Raw genomic sequence first — 20,157 nt, 5'->3', positions numbered from 1 at the left:
AAGTTATTAGCGCAGAAACCAATCCAGGAGACACACATGCACATTATAAAGAATACACATCATTTTGAAGTACAAAAGTACGCATGTTCAAGTCAATGCTTTTCCACGTTGGGACATATTTTGTTGCTATCTTGGCTGGACAGCACTGGCAGATTGTGGCACTTTATGTGCAGCTCAGTGAATAGCCTACAGACAATGTCAAAGGTAGGACGTGAATAATGCGATCATTTCATATTCTGACTCCCTGCCAGGGAATATGTCACTGGGACACCGGGTCACATACCCAATCAGCATGTGAAGGCGAGCACCGGGGCCGTGAGCCTCGCTGAGACGAAAGGGAAGGCAGCCAACTAATGTCACACGTAGCAGAATCAAGGATCATCTCTGTCTCCACCTGAAGATATACTGTGGCCAAGCTGGCATCTCGCCTCTGTTCAAGGCCAAAGTGAGCCTGCTTTGCATGCTGACATTGGACCATGTCTCCTGGGTTTGGGCATACCTGGCAGACTGTCATTAGGTTCAGCTTTATCGGTAAACGGGAGAGGATGGTAAGCCGTGTTTCTATGCAAGAAACCACAAACAGAAATAACAAGAGCCAGTCAAGAGTCACAATTAGACAGCTCCTGTAATAAATGCAGTTGTTTGTGATGGCACCACAGAAGAGGGAAAGTATCATGACAACTATAAAACAGGAAATGGAACTTATCGTCACATAAAAGGGTCTGGCTGCTCACGTCAATTGGAATATCCATCCATTTTTTTAATACTGCATGCCCTCGTTTGGGTCACCTGTTACCTGGATGGTATCCCAGATGAATTTTGGCAAAAGGTGGGGTACACCCTGGATTGGTCACCAGTCAATCACAGTTTTATTGTTTTTAGCACTTGGCCTGTCTCTATTTGCACTGTGATTGACTGTCAACCAGTCCAGGTTGCATCCCGCCTCTCACCCAAAGTCAGCCGGGGCAGGCTCCAGCTTCCCCTGATCCTGAACAGGATAAATGGCAGAAAATGGACAACGGATGTGAACTGACAAAAAATATACACTACCGGTCAAAAGTTTTAGAACACCCCAATTTGTCCAGTGTTTTATTGAAATTCAAGTCGTTCAAGTCCAGTGAATAGCTTGAAATGGTATGAAGGTAAGTGGTGAAGTGCCAGGGGTTAAAAAAAGGTAAGGTTACTCAAAACTGAAAAATAATGTGTATTTCACATTATATGAAAAGGCCTGTTTGAGGGAACACAAAATGGGTAAACAATTTAAAGTTGTTCTGCAGAAATGGAGGTTGATCAAGCCTCGGCAGTGGGTGCAACTAATTCCTACAGGTGTTCCAAGTTCTGGAGTACTTACTACCTCCTCTGTCTGCATAAAAACAAACAGTGTTCGGAACACGCTGTGGTACTATACCCTCATGAACATCAGTTGAACAACAAAAAAGGGCATTAAAGATGGAAAACAGACAGACCATCTTAACACGTAAAAATACAACACGTAACACGTAAAAATGTTGTTTTTTACTCCACAGAAATTGGAGTTTTCTAAAACCTTAGACTGGCAGTATATATCTGTACATAATGGATGAAGGTTAACCCCTGGAAATGATTTGTTCTACTTCTATTGTCACAAACTGAACAAATCGAAGGTCACCAGCCTTCTCCAATGGAATGTGTTCCCGTTCAGAATACAGTAACTGTATCTAACTGTATTCTACGGGTGTATTATAATAGTTGGCTATTCGACGATTCAATTCGGAGCAGTCTGATTCGACTATCCATCTTACAGTCAAATTACATGGAAATGTCATATTATCAAGATTGTACCATTCTGACTATATGGGGGCACCCACAGCTGCTGCTGAGCATACATGTTTACATAGAATGGCTTTGTTTTGGTTATAAGTAGCCTATTTTGATACAAATTCAGCCTCATTTGTGTTAATAAAGAATTGAAAGTGTCTTTAAAGGAAAACTGCACTTTTGGGGGAATTTTGCCCTTTTTGACAAATTCCGACCTGGCCGTCCAGTTTTTTTTTTTTTTTTTTAACAGCTCTCACAATGTTTCCGTCACCACCTTCCGATGGTTTCCTTGGTCTACCTGTTCAACATCTGTTACTTAGCACACCACTGTTATTTTTTATTGTTTTTTTTTGCTTCAAGACATTCCAAATACCTGGAAATAAAAGCTGACATGTTGCTCTCTGGTCTCATACAGTGGTGTGAAAAAGTGCTTGCCCCTTCCTGATTTCTTGATTTTTTTTGCATGTTTGTCACACTTAAAGGTGATTTACTATACTCATTTTGATTGAGTTCTGGACTCCTACAGAACAGCTAACACGATAACCCGCACAGAAAGCTTTCTACATCTTCCAGACTCTGCACCTCTTCCTGCTGTGTTTCCTGCCTGCCGCCCAAACGGTCTGTGTAATTCACTCCACCACCAGCCCAGATTGGTCACAATACCAACGGCTCCCGAGGACTTCCAGACACCTGCCGAACCCCTTTTGTCCAATTACTTACACAAAATAAATACAGTTAGGACACTGATAAATTGTTACTTACAGCTTGCTCTTCTGACTCTTCAACACGACCGAGTAACGTTGGAAAGGCGTTGCACTTCAGCAACAGTTTGGCAGATAGTCCAGTTTTGTATTGGCTCATGTCCACAAAACAGTCCCGTGTGAAATGCCGTTGACAGATGAGCATATTTTTCTCTTGCTGGCCGGGAATCAGGAACTCCAACCACTTCTGCCTGATGCTTGCCTCTTTAGCCGCACCCCAACAAACATTTCCTGGGAGCCATATGTGCTAACAGTGAACAGGCCTACAGCGTTTGCCGGGGCATGCCCATATAAGGAAGTCTGGGTTGCACTGAAGTCAATGGAACTCTGTGTTAAAAAAAAAAAAAAAAAAAAAAACCTCTATAAAACAGGTCTCACTTCCAAATGCGTAAATCTCATTATCTGACGCGTTGGCATTGTTTAACATGAGAATACATTGTTTAATATTGTAACAACATTTATAGGTCAGAAAAAAGGAAAAGCTTAATAGGTCCCCTTAAATGTTTCAGTTCATATAACAAATTTAAATATTGGTCACTGACAACACAACTGAACTGAACTGAGTTTTTATATGCAACTTTTTTATTATTATGGGAGAAAAAGCATCCAAACCTACATGACCCTGTGTGAAAAGGTGATTGCCCCCAAAGCCATTTCTAAAGCTTTGGGACTCCAGTGAACTACAGTGAGAGCCATTATCCACAAATGGCGAAAACATGGAACAGTGGTGAACCTTTCCAGGAGTGGCCAGCCAACCAAATTTCCCCCAAGAGCCTAGCGACAACCCATCCAAGAGGTCACAAAAGACCCCACAATAACATCCAAAGAACTGCAGGCCTCACTTGCCTCAAAAGAAAGACACTGGACAAAAATGAGTTCCAAGACAAAAACAACTGCTGAACAAAAATAACATTAAGGCTCATCTCAATTTTGCCAGAAAACATCTTAATGATCACTAAGAACTTTGGGAAAATATTCTGTGGTCTGATGAGAAAAAAGTATAACTTTTTGGAAAGTGTGTGTCCCATTACATCTGGCGTAAAAGTAAAACCGCATTTCAAAAAAATAAATTATACCAACAGTAAAATATGGTGGTGGTAGTGTGATGGTCTGGGGCTGTTTTGCTGCTTCAGGACCTGGAAGACTTGCTGTGATAAATTGAACCATGAATTCTGCGGTCTACTAAAAAATCCTGAAGGAGAATGTCCTGCCATCTGTCCGTGATCTCAAACTGAAACCAACTTGGGTTCTGCAGCAGGACAATGATCCAAAACATACCAGCAAGTCCACCTCTGAATGGCTGAAGAAAAACAAAATGAAGACTTTGGAGTGGCCTAGTCAAAGTCCTGATCTGGTTCCCATTGAGATGCTGTGGCATGATCTTAAAAAGGCGGTTCATGCTTGAAAACCCATCTTTGCAGGATTGTAACTCTGCAAAGACGAGTGGGCCACAGTTCTTCACAGCAATGTAAGAGTCTCAGTGCAAGTTATCGCAAATGCTTGATTGCAGTTGTTGCTGCTAAGGGTGGCCCAACCAGGAACTACATTTAGGAGGCTTTTTCACACAGGGCCATGTAGGTTTGGATTTTGTTTCTCCCATAATAACACATTTTTCATTTAAAAACTGCATTTTGTGTTCAGTTGTCAGTGACTAATATTTAAATTCATTTAAGTGTGACCAACATGCAAAAAATAAGAATTCAGGAAGGCGGCAAACACTTTTTCGCACCACTGTATTCATCTTTTGATGTCAGCCCCAAATGTTTTCCATCTACAGCAAAAATAAAGAATTTATTGTTGTAATATTTTTGGAGGGCACTGTACGTCAGCACCATCATGCATATGTTAAGTAGTCTGTGCTCACTCACTGGTCACAGACGAGTGTATAGAATGAACAATGTTTGTTTCCCATAAGTGTTTTCTAATATCCTGGCCTTTGCCTGCTCCTCTAAGAGGTCGGCTCTCTCATTTGCAAGAGAGGGAGTGAGAGAAGAGACAGCTTCCCACCAGCCTGTCCATCAGGCAAGCTCATCTCGAAGAGTGGGAGCAGACACTTGAAGCAGCGTGTATGTATGTGTGTGTCTGTGTGTGTTGATTAATATTGGGAGGGCAAGGCAGCGCTTGGGCTGCGCCTGTCGGGGAGGAAGCGGGAGCAAGCGAGAGGACAGTTCTCTTCAGTGTCGCCCAGGGAGAAGTCTGGCGAAGAGGGTAATGAGCCAGAAAGAGGCTGAGAGCACAGTGGAGAAGGCTGGAGAGGAGAGGAGGCGGCACAAGGACATGCTGCCATATTCTGCCCACCTCGCACACGCCCTTCATTCAATCTCCCTCGCCCTACAGCAAGCGCCATCAAGGTTCCTGTGGACATTCTCATCCTTCACAATGTCTTCTATTCAGCATCAACAAACTGGAATTGCTAAATTCACCACATGTTCTTGCATGTGCACGCTTATTATTATTAATAAACACACATCCCTGTCTTCATAGCGGACTTTGCTTATGATACCTGAACACATGTTAATTTTGTTATTTTTGCTGTGAAAAATAACACTGAAATGCATATTTCCTGTGTTACATGTGTACTCAAATGTTGACATACCCTTTTTTTACATTTTTCCCCACTGAAAAACAATCCTGCCAAAGACTGAAGAAGAAGGATGAAGTGACGTGACTTTGAGAACCCTCCCTCTCAGGACTATGCATCGAATACAGTGGTTTTATATTGTTGTGGTGCATTTTGTGTTGATGTTCTGTTGTTGTTGTGGGCCCATCACCGAGATGATGCTTACATCGCCGCTTTTGATGTAGTGGGTCACACTTCCAGGAAGCATCAGGACTTGTTCAGTGACAACAACAGCCACACCCAGACTCTATTGGAGGAGAACCATCAGAAATCAGTGCGATCCGAGTTACATTGCATGCAAGATGAATGGCTCAGCGAGAAGGCGGATGCCATCCAGGCTTACACAGACAAGAAGACATGACACATTTTTACAGCGCCCTCAAAACCACCTACAGTCCCTTTTTGTCCGGATTGTCTCCTCTCTACACTGCTGACGGGAACACACTGATTTCAGACAAGGAGAAGAGACTGGAGCGCTGGGCAGAGCAATTCAACACAGCCCTCAACCGACCGTCCACCATGAATGACAACGCCATAGCAAGACTACCGCAAGTCCAGTCGAAAGCACGCTGGCAGAGCCCCCCACGGAAAGATTAAGTTGTCAAGGCCATCAAGCTCATGTCCAGTGGCAAAGCACCTGGTGCTGACTCCATCACAGCTGAAATATATGCTTCAGGTAGCCTAAAATTGACAGAGATCCTCACAAGCTTGTTCAAGTCCATGTGGTCCCAAGAGAAAGTACCACAGGAGCTCAAAGACGCCGTAATCATTCACCTCTACAAGCGCAAAGGGAACAGGAACTTGTGCGACAACCACCGCGGCATCGCTCTCCTCTCCACCGTCGGGAAGATCGTGGCCCGCATCCTCCTCAACCATCTCAACACACACCTGGAAAGTGACCTGCTCCCTGAGAGGAGTGTGGATTTTGTGCGGGATGCACCACTGTGGACATGATGTTTGCAGCTCGCCAACTACAAAAGAAGTGTCAGGAGCAGAACGTTTGGATGCCCCGCCAAGTTCATCGCAATGGTCCAGCAGTTTCATGATGGCATGTACACCAGCGTGCAGGACAACGGAGAGGAGACTGCAAGCAAAGTCAAAGGTGCATTACGACATGGCCCGAGAGTTCCTCTTTGCTGATGACTGCGCGTTTAACGCCACCACACAGTCTGACATGCAGGCAAGTATGGACCTCTTCTCCCAAGCATGCAACATGCTTGGTCTCATAATCTCTACCAAGAAGACCGAAATCTTGCACCAGCCTGCCCCAGAAGCTCCCTATGCAGAGCTGTCAACGGCCAGAGGCTAGCAGTAGCAGACAAGTTTGTCTACCTTGGTCGTACTCTGTCGCGCTTTGTCACCATTGATGAAGAAGTTGCATACAGAATCACCAGAGCCACCACAGGCTTCAGCAGGCTGAAGGCCAAGGTCTGGAATCGCAGAGGACTGAGCCTCGTCACCAAACTCAAGGTGTACAGAGCAGTGGTCCTATCATCCTTGCTGCATGCCTGTGAGACATGGACAGTGTAGTCGTCATGCCAAACAACTTAATGCCTTTCACATGAGATATCTCAGTGCCAAGTGGCAGGACAAAGTTCTGGACACTGAGGTGCTCCAGCGAGCCGGGATGGAGAGCATCCACGCCACCTTGATGCGCTCCCAGCTCTGCTGGTGGAGTCAAACACTAACCTTAACTAAGGCAAGTGTGGCCTGCAGTTCTTTGGATGTTGTTGTGGGATCTTTTGTGACCTCTTGGATGAGTCGTCGCCGCGCTCTTGGGGTAATTCTGGTTGGCCGGCCACTCCTGGAAAGGTTCACCACTGTTCCATGCTTTCGCCATTTGTGGATAATGGCTCTCACTGTGTTTGGCTGGAGTCCCAAATCTTTAGAAATGGCTCTATAATCTTTTCCAGACTGACAGATCTCAATTAATCTCAGTGGAATTATGTTTTAACAGCGGTGGGGCAATCACTCTTTCACACAGGGCCAGGTAGGTTTGGTCTGCATTTTGTGTTCAGTTGTGTTGTCATTGACTAATATTTAAATTTGTTTGATGATCTGAAACATTTAAGTGTGACAAACACCACTGTACAGTCATGTCATGATATGCTACATTCAATGATAACTAACATAAAACTAACTAGTGCGCGTGCATGTGCTACGTTGGCGTACTCAGCAGGAAGAGGTGGGATATAATGTTCGCAGTTGAAATGTCGCCCTCTAGGCAACTTCTTGATGAACGCGCTGTACTGCACTTGTAGGCCAAAACATATTTCACAGCCTTGAAAAAGACTGCAGGGGCACTTGTATAACACTTACAACAGTGATGCCTCACAGCAGTAACTCATAAAAAAAGACACAGCCAAGGGAAAATTGGGGCAGCATGTGCGTTTTCACAGTGGCCACGGGGCTAGGAAGTGAACAAGAGGCCATGGGTGAAGATTATGAATGACCTCTCTGTGTTATTGTGGCAGAGTCGCCGAGTCAGGGGCAAAGCCTGCTGTCTGAGAATATTACCCTAAAGATTATTTTTGTTGTTGTGTTTTGTTCTTGGAGCACCAGCCTCCGAGGAATAGGGTCGTGTTTGGACTATCCACTGAGAGAGGATGCACCCATCCAATAAGATGTGCGAGGAGGAGCTGTGGTGCAAAGGTTGGTGGTAGGAAATAGCGTGAGCAATTTCATAAATGGAAGGGAGAGGCTGTGACTTCCTAAATCGTCTGTGAAAGACAGAAGAGAGAGTGATGGTAGTGAGGGGGTGGGGGGTTGATGGTGAATGTAGGGGATGACAAGGAGAGAGGGAGAGAGATGGGGGGAGCCGAGAGGCAGCTTGATGCAAAGTGCGAATGAAAAAGGAAGAGGGGAAAGCGAGGGGAGAAAAGAGGAGAGCTGGGGCTTGGTGGCAAATGGATATAACTGGGTGAGGAAGGCAGCAGCAAAGTGAGAAAGACAGAGGTTGGAGATGAAAAGATGAAGAGGGCAGCTTTCCCACCAGCTGAGTGAGCACCTCTATTACCCTTCTCTCCTTCTCTCTCTCTATGCCTCTCAGCCTTCCTCTATCTGTGTGTCCCATCAGCCTCAGTGTGGCATCCTCTCACATCAGATTAGCACCAGCCCGGCGAGACTGTTGAAACTGCTCTGTCAAAGTCATTTAAAATACATCAGATGCAGAGGCCACACTTGCTTCTGCACGCTCCCTCCATCTTTATTTTTCTCTATTTGTCCTTGTCATGGCTCAAACTAAGACAACCGATGGAGCTCCAGCCTCAGTTAGCTCAGCTGGGAATCATATCTCCCAATGGCATCTACAGTTAGTATCAATCATACATGAGGGTGAGTGGGAGGACATATAGGTGTGGCAGGAGGCAGGAAGGAAGTGCGACTGGAGGAGACTTGCATAAGTCACCAAACAGGGAAGCAATGTCAAAGACAAACAACATGAACCAGATATTCATAGAGTGGAACCTCAAAGGCTAAACACATTCCATTCTGGGAAGCTATGTCAAAATCCCCCAAAAGTTGCATCATCATAAAAACCACAGTATCTCACAACGACAACAACAACAATTTTGTTGCAGTGGAACCTTAGTTTTCAATCTGTTCCAAAAGGTCCAACGAAAATCGAAACATACAAACACCGGAAAAAATGTTCCCCACAAGAAAAAAATCCACTTCATCCATTTCAGACACACAAAAATATGAACATAAAATGCATTTTATAGACAATAAGTGGTGGAAAACAAAGCAAAATAGGTAATTGGTGAATTAAATGGATAAATGAACATTTAACATGACTTTTGGCAGATTAGTGGAGGGAGGAGGGGAGAGAAAGGAAGAGCCACATGGACGCTGTTTAATTCCAGTTTCAAATAGGCCTGTCATGATAATCCATAAATCAATTAATGGAAAGATTTAAAAAAAACAAAAATTGATAATATTAGCGGCCTCGATAAACTGACAGGTGCATGTATGCGTGTTTGTTTTCCGCATCTCTTTTTCCCCACGCTGGATGACGAGGGTTCTCTCTGCGTGTGTCCGTGCGCATTGGCTCTGTAGTGGAATGAACAGAGAGAGAACCCTCCTGTCAGTCATTAAGCCTCTTTGTCCCAGTACGTGGAGGCGGGGCTACTCGTGAGTGGATACACATACAAAGAGTACTAGCAGCAAGTTAGCAAGCAAACGCTAATATGAATGACGGCACAAAAGCGATGGTTTTCTAAACTGAATGCCGCAGACCGGGTGTGTAGGTGCAGCACACAATGAAACAAAAGACAGTGTCGCTCGCTGCATTGCAAAAGAAATGCAGACTTTCAATATGGCTGAAAAGCCAACATTCTGCCAAATGTTATACTGGAAATGTTTGAAAGACAGTGCAAATTGCCTGGGAGAACATACAAGAACATGTCACAAACAGTCATTCCTGCACTGTATAACCGAGTGAAAGAAGATGTGTTGAAGGACTTAAAAAACATTGTATTTTACTCCACCGACAATACACCACAAGACGTGTGTGTGCGTGTGTGTGTGTGTGGTTTTTATTGCGGTGTTTTTTTTCTTAACAGAGACAGGGTCTATTTTTTTTTGGGTTATGATTGTGATTTTTATTGAAGTGCAATTTTTGCTTAAAAAAAAGTCATTCAATTTATTTTCATTGAGTTTTTTTTGTCTTTTTTGTTTGTTGAAATTGTTATGTTGTTTGCTTAATTTATTTAAAAGCTCTTGAGATTTCAATTACAATGTTAAATACTCTTGAGAAATTAATGTTTCTTGCTTTTGATACAATGTAGTCTCATTATTATGCCATATAATTAATGAAAAAAATGGTCTCAAAAAATGTCAATAAATCGATTATCAACAATAATTTGTAGTACACTCTGTCCCCAACTTACGAACACCCAACTAGCGAACACTCGCAGATACGAACACAAGCCGACTGGTCTATATTTTATTTTATTTTGCCTTGTGGTCAGTCGCTCAATCAGTATTTATACTGCTAATGTACATGCTTGACCAGTAGAGGGCACTGTGACACTGCTAATGCAGCCTTAGAGCTAATGAGACCAATAGAGGAAGAGTTTGACGCTGGGGAGATACAGTAAGTAGTGTAAAGCTAAATTGTACAACCCGGACAAAGCGAGTGATTAAAGTTTATGAAGAGTTAATAGGCCTGCTTAATTCTACACCACCCACAGAACACTACCTCTTTTAGAAGAGTCTAACGACGACGACGATTTGTCCTTTTTTTTTTAATATCTCTTCCTCCAACTCCTCCACAACGACGTATGCTCGACCACTCCTCTTCCTCTGTCACGCACACACCAAACAAAGACATTATAATCTTCTCTCCCCCCATAAAACTCCAGGCTCGTACTGGTGGCGAGTATGTATTCATTTTGTGATTTTAATTTGATGTTGACTTAGTTTTATACACAATACATAATAAATAAATAGCATTAGATCACTATAATGTATCACGTTGATGTGGATGTGGTTTCGCTCAATTAACCGCAACTCCCCAGTACTCATGCAGTTCCATACAAATTGCATTGTAGATACACTACTGAAACTGTGATTCCAAGTGATGACTTGTAGCCCAGCAGCAAGCCAGTTAGTGGCAAGTTAGTAGCTAACTTCAGCGGTCGACTCCAGTGGCTGGACTCCACAGTCCCTTCAGTCTTCACATCTTCTGTCCCTTCTGTTCAGTCATTTTTATAGCGACTGAAAGTCAGTCCTTGGCTTGGCGTTGAATCATCTCCATCTGACATGGAACACTCCACTGGGACAATTTGAAATGTTTTGCTTTACATGCTCTGTGAAAGCCACTAAAAGCCAAAGAAAAAGTGAAACACAAGCAGGCAGCGTTAATACCGTAATGCTGGATGAACTAAGCTCTCGGGAGCTATGAGTGTCAATTCCCGAATTAAACAAACTTTGTGCCATTTCAAATTTCCTGTCGGTATAGGATCAAAAAGATAAGTGCACACCTCATATGCCACAAAATCGATAAAAATATGTTAGGTTGGAATGGCACACAGCAAACCGATAGAGTCGTTACGGTAAGCTTGGCGTTATGGAGGCATGACTGTGCATTGACCACCAAGCTATAGATGGCTTTTGAGAGGGAAGAGAGCAGATTATTCCATGAGACACTGTGTCAAGCCTTCATCCCTCCTGATGAGAGAGACCGTTTCAGTGTAGCATGGTGCAGCCCATTTTCAGACAGAGACGGCTGTTTGAGCTCTCCAGTCATGGCCTCACTGATGAATGGCCTCCACTGCCAAGCAAAGAAAGGAAAAAGGGGGCTGAGAGCTCTCCAAGGATCAATATGTATGCACAGAAGTACCTGCTTCGCATGTTAAAAAACCCCATCCAGCACCAGCCTATGTCCACTGTCTCCTGCATCACTGACGGACAAGCCTCTGGGAGCCAGTGGGCAGGGAGCTTAGGTTGTGGAGGGAGGACTTAAGCATGTGTCAGTGAAGGTGCATACATGCAGTGCGTCAGCAGGTTTCCAGAGGGGCCGGCGTGTCAGCAAACTCAAGGTCGACGTAGGAACACACAAGCACACATTTGCACACGCAAGTCCCTGTTGTTTGTCGAAGGCGATGCATATCCTAATAATGAATCCGAAACAATAGCTAAACTAGCTTATCATAGAAATATGGAATGCATGGAAATGGGACTGGACCTTTTGTGAGAGAAAGGAGTGAGGGGGAGAGGGGGCTAAAATCTTGAAATGAATACAAACTACAGTACATGGGGCGGCACCGACTGTAAGTTAGGCTGACTGTAGGAGGGCACATACTTTTAGAGGTCTGCTTCTCTAAACGGAAACAGAAAACACCTCATTTTACAGCATCATATAACCAATTCATATTTAGGACAGAATTTTATTCTCGCACAATGGATTAAGTATCCATTGAAAAGTTAAGTAAAATGCTACTAAAATATACAGTCATGGAAAAAAATATTACACCACCCTTGTTTCTTCAGTTTATTGATCCATTGTAATGCCTGGTACAACTGAAGGTACATTTGTTTGTACAGATATAATGATGAGGATAACAAATATAGCTCTTAAGAGTTTCATTTAAGAGCTGATATCTAGCAACTTCCATGGTTTTCTTGGTAATAACCAAAATCACTTAAGTTATTACATGAATATCTACAGCATTGTACTGCCAAAAAATGTACCTCTTATGAGCTATTTTTGTTGTCATTGTTATATTTGTCCAAACAAAAGGTACCTTTAGTTGTATCAGGTATTAAAATGAACAAGAAACTGACGAAACAAGGGTGGTCTGATCATTTTTTCATGACTGCAATTGATAATGACAATGTACCCCATTGAGCATCATGGTTTACAATATTTTATATCAATCAAGCAATCAATCAATCAAAGTTGATTTATATAGCGCTTTACAATAGCCCACGGGCTCCCAAAGTGCTTTACAATAAGACGATACATAAGAACACAGCATAAAAACAGAACATGATCACAAAGTAAACACAGAATAAAAACTCTATAAGAAAATGCTTCAGTGCTGCAGAGTGCTAAAAGCCTTTAAAAGTACATAAAATGGGAGTCAACAAGAACTAAATATGCATAAAATGAACATAAATACAAGACCGCCCTAGTCGGTGTTGAACGCCTGTCTAAATAAATGAGTTTTCAATTTCGATTTAAAAAGGCCCACTTCAGTAGTGGTGCGAATATCAGTGGGAAGTTTGTTCCACAGTCTGGGAGCAGCGACGGAGAAACAGCGTTCACCCCACTGTTTGTATTTTGCCCGTGGGACTTCTAACAGAAGCTGTCCCGAGGAACGCAGGGCCCTGCCGTGATTGCGGATAGTTAAAAGCTCCGACAGGTACGACGGAGCAAGGCCGTTCATGGCATTAAAAACAAATACTAAAATTTTAAAATCGATTCTAAAACGAACTGGAAGCCAGTGGAATGATGACAGCACCGGGGTGATGTGCTCACGTCTGGGCGTGTTTGTTAAAAAGCGGGCAGCAGCGTTCTGGACCAGCTGCAGACGGTGTTATATGCCTAAGTACAGACACATTTGTTTAATAATGAAAAATATGGTTACAATAACCAGGTCAGGTAAAATGAAACGTTTAACATTGAATATATGAGACATGAAATATCAATTAAAAATAACAAAATTGAAGACAGCGATACCATTTTGGCCCATGTTGAATTCTGACAAACACAAATTTTAAAAAGGATCCACATAACAAACCTTTGTTCTGCTCACAAAAAAATATCTGCAGATACAGCAGGGGAACAACAAAACTAAAACAACAACAAAACAAAAATCGCAAATTTCTGGTTTGGCATTTTTATTTCGATCTGTACAAAAAATGCAATGGGTACATGGCCCATTCCCCATCCCTTGACAAAGTTTTGTGGAAGTCAATCTTTGCTAACTAAAAAGGTAATGAAAACACTGCTTCAAATTTGAAATCTAAACCTAATTTGACAGCAATCTATTTACCCCATCATTTTGTAATTTTTTAGAGAGGAGTACTACGATGACTGTTATACCCCGCATTCAATTTGAGTAAACATATTGTGTGATTCAGTTTTTGTTTGTGAATTAATGAATGAATCAAAAAGGGATTGGGGAGGTGGCGGCGGGAGGTAGATGAGATGTGAACCGAGTAAACAGCAAGCTGTGCACGGCTAATAGCTGGGAAAGGAATTATGGTCCAATTGTTCAATCATATTGTAGCCCTAATGCTGCTGAGGCCTCTTGCTGCCTGGTAGCCCCTCTGTGTGATTTGATTCCATTTGGAGAGCCCTATTTTCCTCTTGATCTCACACATTAAGGACCTTGCTATTCACCAGAGCAGGAAAGACAGTCAGTGCAATGGACTGGATTAGCAGACAGCTGCTGAGACCAGGCAGGTCAATGTTTTAAATCTCTGGCCATGTCCAGTTAGATCTGCCAGCCTGTACTTCAAGATGCCTGTGGATCTTGAAGGGATGAATAGCACTTGGCTGAGGGAAAGTAAAAACATTGTGAAAAGGCTGAGGTCAGAATTAGGCCTCTATTTGCCAAAGAAGATTGTTGAAACAACAAAATCCAGAGAACAACAAAAATGTAAGAATGGAGAGCTACAGTAACTGTTATGTGTGTTTCAGAATGCCATACAGTAAGAACATACTCGTGACATACTCCGTTTCCTTCATCCTAAATGCCATCCTTTGTCAGAATGTGCATGCATATGTGTGTGTGTGTGACATCCTGCCACGCTCGTCTGCCCAAAGAATATCCAGCCAATTATCCCTCTTAATTATCTATTGACGAGATGCAATTGATGTTTTTGGAGAGCTGATTGGATAATCAGGAATGTTGGCCACAGCTATTCTCCTTGGATGAGCTTGCTCGTCTCTCCAATCTAGCCTCCTGATTTGGGTAGTCTGCTATCAGTTGCGTAACATATTCCCACTAATGGCTGCTTTGGCTTTTGACGTTTACGTGACAGTCTGTTCTACTGTGCATAGTTCTAAACAGCAAAATGTTGCCTCCTCGTAAGGTAAAAATACATTTCCAGGCGGAACGGAGGCTGCCTTTTCTGTTTTTCATTAACCTTCTTATCTGCAGACAAGCCAGTGCTGCTTATGAAGCTCAATATCCAAATCAGGCTGCTCCCAAACAAAGAATATTCTACTTCTGAGCAAAGAAACGAGCTGCATTAATTTTTGCCTCCTCTCTTCGAATCAACAGCCGATTTTTTAAACCCTCTTGGAGAGCAAGCTGGCACAAAACCAGGCAGGCAGCAAGAACACGAGCGCGTAAAGAGGAGTGACACTGATTGTGCCTCCTCTAATTAAACCCTACCTGACCCCGGTGTTAGGACATCATTAGTTCTTCCTTGTAATCATCACACAGCAGCAATTACATTCTGTTTGGTCCCATTTGAGATTTCCCTGAACAATTAAAGACAGATTGGGGAGAGGGAAGAATGACGCGAAATCAAGCGTAAAAGCTTTTTTAACAAATGCAAGATTGAGTTCTACAAGAGTACAGTGGAATCTCCAAAGTCAACGCCGCCCCTAAAGGCGTACTATTTAGATGACAATCAAATTATTCTGGACAAATATACTCAAGGAGCATTAATGTCGTCATTTGAGATGTCACAACAAATTTTGACTTTAGCTCACACAAGTTTGCTAAAAGATGACATATTTTTTACAGGGCTAATCATTTTTTTAAATGCTACACCTACACATATTTTTCTATTTCACAACTAACCAAGTTTAATATACAATTATTTAAAACCGAGCATACTGACTGAACTACAAAGCACAAGCTGTGTTTTTGTGCCGCCTGCCAACAGCAAGGCCAATAAAATGCCACAAGGAACAGTATACTCCTGCTCAAAATTTTAAGACCAGCTGAATAATTGCAAGAGTTTACATTTTGCACTGTTGGGCCGCACGGTGGCCAAGTGGTTAGCATGTTGGCCACACAGTCAGGAGATCGGGAAGACCTGGATTTGAATCTCAGCTTGGGCATCTCTGTGTGGAGTTTGCATGTTCTCCCCGTGCGTGCGTGCGTGTGTGGGTTTTCTCCGGGTACTCCGGTTTCCTCCCACATTCCAAAAACATGCATGTTAGGTTAATTGGTGACTCTAAATTGTCCATAGGTATGAATGTGAGTGTGAATGATTGTTTGTCTATATGTGCCCTGCCATTGGCTGGCGACCAGTCCAGGGTGTACCCCGCCTCTCGCCCGAAGTCAGCTGGGATAGGCTCCAGCATATAAAATCTAACATGAACCGTAAATAAAATACACACATAATTTGTTCAGTACCATTTTGCAACTCTGTGAGTGAACACTGTACAGCCAATGATTACATTTATTTTTACTTACGCAGCCAATCAATTCATTAGCAGCACCTTACGTTGTACATGTCATGTTTTCCAAGTTAGCGTATAGCTAATGGGGCAGAGGAGTTAAGAGAGCTGCAGGCTGCTTGCTAACACGTGTTATAGCGAAACGAACGGGCAGTGTTATATCTACACACCAAGCCAAAGCGGTTCTTTTAAAACTGGACTGGAAGAGGCAAATCTGGGTGAGATTTTTTTCGTTTTCGAATGAGGAAGGGCTGTTCTGAAAAAACGTGCTGCAAAGTTAAAGTAGCAAGTGTGGATTGAATGTCATGTGTAGCTTAACCATGCACGTAGTACTAGCATGCTTTTATTTTGATTGTCAGATTTACCTGAAACAGGTTTTACGCCGACTTTTCCCGAGTGCTGCCGAAGACACCAGTAGATGTGTTTTTTTTCGACTGACATTTTTTAATACATTTTTTTTTTATTCAGACAAAAGTAAACATATATAACAAATATGGAATCAATTTCAAGTCAAATTCCAGGATGAAATAGTGCCACAAAAAGCTGCTGCAAAACAGAAAGGAAATTAAAGTATATACTGTAATTAACATAACAAACTAAATAAATGAAATTAGAAAATAAGGGTTTCCTACAAGATTCACATCATTAATTGGATGAGACTTCTAAGGCTTGTTTTGCCCCAGGTTGACAAAAAAGAAAGCTACACTGTGAAATACGCCTTACCGTTCTTTTGAACCAACTCAGGTACAAAATACCACAGAATGGAAGTTGGACTACCTCAAGTTCTCAGGTTTTGGACGGGTGTGATACTACAAGTGTGCAAGTGTGATGGTGCTCATAGAGATCCAAGGAATGCTCGGGTCGTTTGTATGTATGCTCAGACACTTGACAAAATTTGAGGGAACATTGCTCATAATTACAGCAAAATGAGTACAAGTACAAACCCGCATATTGGACTTCTTAAGTAAACCAACAATGAGTTTCTTGCAGATGTGCCTGCCTCAGTTTGGGGAAAAAAAACAGGGTAAAGAGAGAAACTAAAAATAATCCCACTTGAGAAAACTCAAGAGCAGCAGCTACATGTCTCCTCGCTTGCAGGAAGTACACTTAATAGAGCTACACGTACATCATAGCAGAATGCAACCATCAATGCAAGTGTACCCTTACAAAAGGTGCATCAGGGAAGGAAATAGTGCTTTCTGTGCAGCAGGAAAGACGTACTGGGACAGCGTTGTTCTCCCAAATATGCCATCTACATAAACACAGTCCCACGTCACGAACAAAGAAAGACCTTTCAAAGCTCACCTGGCATTTGAGCAAGGCAAATGAGACTCTTTTTTTCTTAAGCGTTGACTGTTACTAAAACTGACAACAGTAGACGAAGGTTGTTGTCAAATACCCGTGAAGGGACAGAACCCCACAGGAGATAAATGAATTTGCCCTTTTTTGTGTGGAAAACAGAAGATTGCTTGAATGAAGTTGGTGTTGTGGTGTTGATAGCCTACTCACTGACGTCTGGTGGTCTCCTTGTTGCGAGCTGCTTTTTTTAAATTGATGTTCGGAATTTGGTGTGTGCGAGAATGCACCTCGCCGGGGCGAGATGTTGTTCCTGGGACAAACGGAGAGACATGTTTACGAGTTGGAGATACATACGGTGTTGGAATAGAGCACCGCTGTTGATGTTAAAGGGATAGTTCGGATTTTTTGACATGCATCAACTGTGACTTACACCCGTACTTGGTCCTGTGACCCCAGTTCTGGTTGGATTCCGGTGATGAGGACCGAAATCCGACCAGTACTTGATGGAGGGATGGAGGGAAATATGAAGTACAGACTGGCAACTGCTATGCTTTGAAAGTTTTCCTTGATGAGCATCTTCATGAATTCTATCTCTACCTTCACTTCACTTACTGGCACACAAAAGCTGTTCAATAAAATGAGACCGCTTTAGACATTGCAATTACTTTCTGAAAATTAATCATGTAAAAAGGAACAACGTGATAAGAACCGTTAACAGGTTATTACAACATGGCGTGTTCAGCGTGGTTAAAAGCTTGCATCCATCAGAAGGGAACAAAGTGCATTCTGCAGCCTGATTTCACATTAAGGCGATTTAAAATATTCTAGATCTGCTCATTTAGCGGTCGGACTTCTGTGTAACTTAATTTGACAAGATTAATTATACAATTAAATCCAAACTTCTCTCAATTATGTGGAGCAATGCAGTCCGCCTGCTCGGGTCGACCCCTCACCTTTGCCGAGGCAAGGTACCTGATAAGCATAATTTCATCAGGAGAAGAAGAAATTGCTGCCTATTTTGTTGGTGGGCTCCATTCAACACATTACGGCTCTTAATTGCTGGCAGACTCTGCGACTGTGCCCTTGACATGGAATGGCAAAATGTTACGGCCGTTCACTCACATCATTGAAACTGCGGCAGCTTTTTCCTGATTGACGGGACAATCCACTGAAACAAAAGACTTAATTGTGTGTCAATTGTTTCGGTAATTACAAGTGGCAGGCTTGCCACTCCTGCTTGGCTGATTCCTCAAATGTGAGAGGGACTTAATGATATAATATGCTATTAGTTATGCCTCTGTCCCATTCTGCCGTTTTTTGTCTACCTCTGTCTAATATTTACGTCAGAAGTGGTCATACAGCGGCCAATTCAAATATGTTGGCCATGGACAGTTGATAGAACCGTATGGTCTAAACATGTCTGAGGACCGTCTGCTGAAGTAATAATTATTTTATATATAGTATATGTTATTTTGAAGTACTATCACTTTGATGTCCTGCGAAAGGAACTTGCTGAGTCCCATTAGGTAGCCTGCAGTGAGCAGGCTGCCCAAATTAAATATGTGAATATATACATTTTTGTATGACTCAAATATAAATGGTCATCTTATTTTATTATTAAACATGTCATGGTTGTGATATCACAAGAACAATGTTGTCATGTTGCGTATGGTGGGTTCCCCGGCTAAAGGCAATGAGGTGTCTGCCTGCCCAACAGCCATAAAAGTAGACTTGCATGATATATCTCGGCCTGATATGAGGAATTATGACGTCATACCGATAAATCCAATAACATGAAAAAATAGCTCCAATAACCAATCATTTAAAAAAAAAACACTCCAGTGAGGTGAGATTATCCAAACTTTGACGGTAGGCTGAGCAAATCAAGTGTTCTTTTTCTCCTACACGTGACGTGCTGTAAACAAACTTGGCATCGATCCTGTTGGACCTCCTCACTGCCTGAGACATCTCGCGTGCTAGCTGTACCAAACTCTGGGCAAACACTTGACGAGAGAAAACACACGAGAGAAACAAAACATCGACCCTCAGACTAAACTCCACCAACCAACCGAAACGCCAGCATCACAACAACGGTGGCGGAAAAACCCAAATCCTTTATTCTGCCTTTACTCTCTCTCACAAGCCCTACCTGTCATCATGTTCTTCATCCTCTATTTAGAAGGGAGAAGTAGAGGGCAAAGTGGTCGACTTGACCTTAATCTGTCCAGTAGTAGGTCTTAGAGAAATGACAAGCAACCTCCGAGGTAAAACGCAACTGTTTCTTCCCTGTTTATCCAGATATTTTAAAGCTATGTTTTTCCACATTTACTAAGGTCAAAAGGAGTTTAAAGATCGAGCAATTTCCCTTTGGCCTCAATAAACCTATCAACCTTACTTCCAAGCATTTACGTATATTTTGGATTTCCTGCCCTACTTTCCATGAGAAAACAACTTTCCGCATCAACTTTTAGCACATAAGCAATAGCATTAATCTCTCTTCAGCGTAAGAGTTTTTGGAGGTTTTTCACCAGTGTTTAATGACATCTTTTCCTACTTCACAATCAAGTGGCATGACTGATTAGTTCGTTGACAATTTCACCCTCAAACAGTTAGCAGCCAGCAGGGGACTGATACAGACATATGAAAACCATGATTTGTGATTGCTGGATTCTGAAGCCCCCCAATCAGAAAAACTATCTAATTAACTCAAACATTGTGCAACGAGAGCATGGATGCCAGAGGACATTTTGCTTAGATGACATCCCTCCCCATGCATTCATCTACCGTGCATTATTTTTCACGACACACAA

General features: G+C 42.6%; 1 long non-coding RNA gene across 1 annotated transcript in view; it reads right to left on the bottom strand.

Annotated features, from left to right (window-relative positions):
• Positions 1 to 379: 379 nt before the first annotated feature.
• The window catches only part of LOC129192607 (uncharacterized), a 33,839-nt gene continuing 14,061 nt past the window's right edge, over positions 380 to 20,157 (bottom strand). The window contains exons 3-4 of the long non-coding RNA XR_008573453.1: positions 500 to 561; positions 380 to 430 (exon numbers count right to left, since the gene is read on the bottom strand). This is a non-coding gene — a long non-coding RNA (uncharacterized LOC129192607). The remainder of the gene's footprint in view (positions 431 to 499; positions 562 to 20,157) is intronic.

Source organism: Dunckerocampus dactyliophorus, chromosome 13 (assembly GCF_027744805.1).
Source record: "Dunckerocampus dactyliophorus isolate RoL2022-P2 chromosome 13, RoL_Ddac_1.1, whole genome shotgun sequence".
In the NCBI taxonomy this organism is placed as follows: domain Eukaryota; kingdom Metazoa; phylum Chordata; class Actinopteri; order Syngnathiformes; family Syngnathidae; genus Dunckerocampus; species Dunckerocampus dactyliophorus.
The sequence above is the reverse complement of the archived record's forward strand: the minus strand, read 5'-3'. Positions and strand labels throughout refer to the sequence as shown.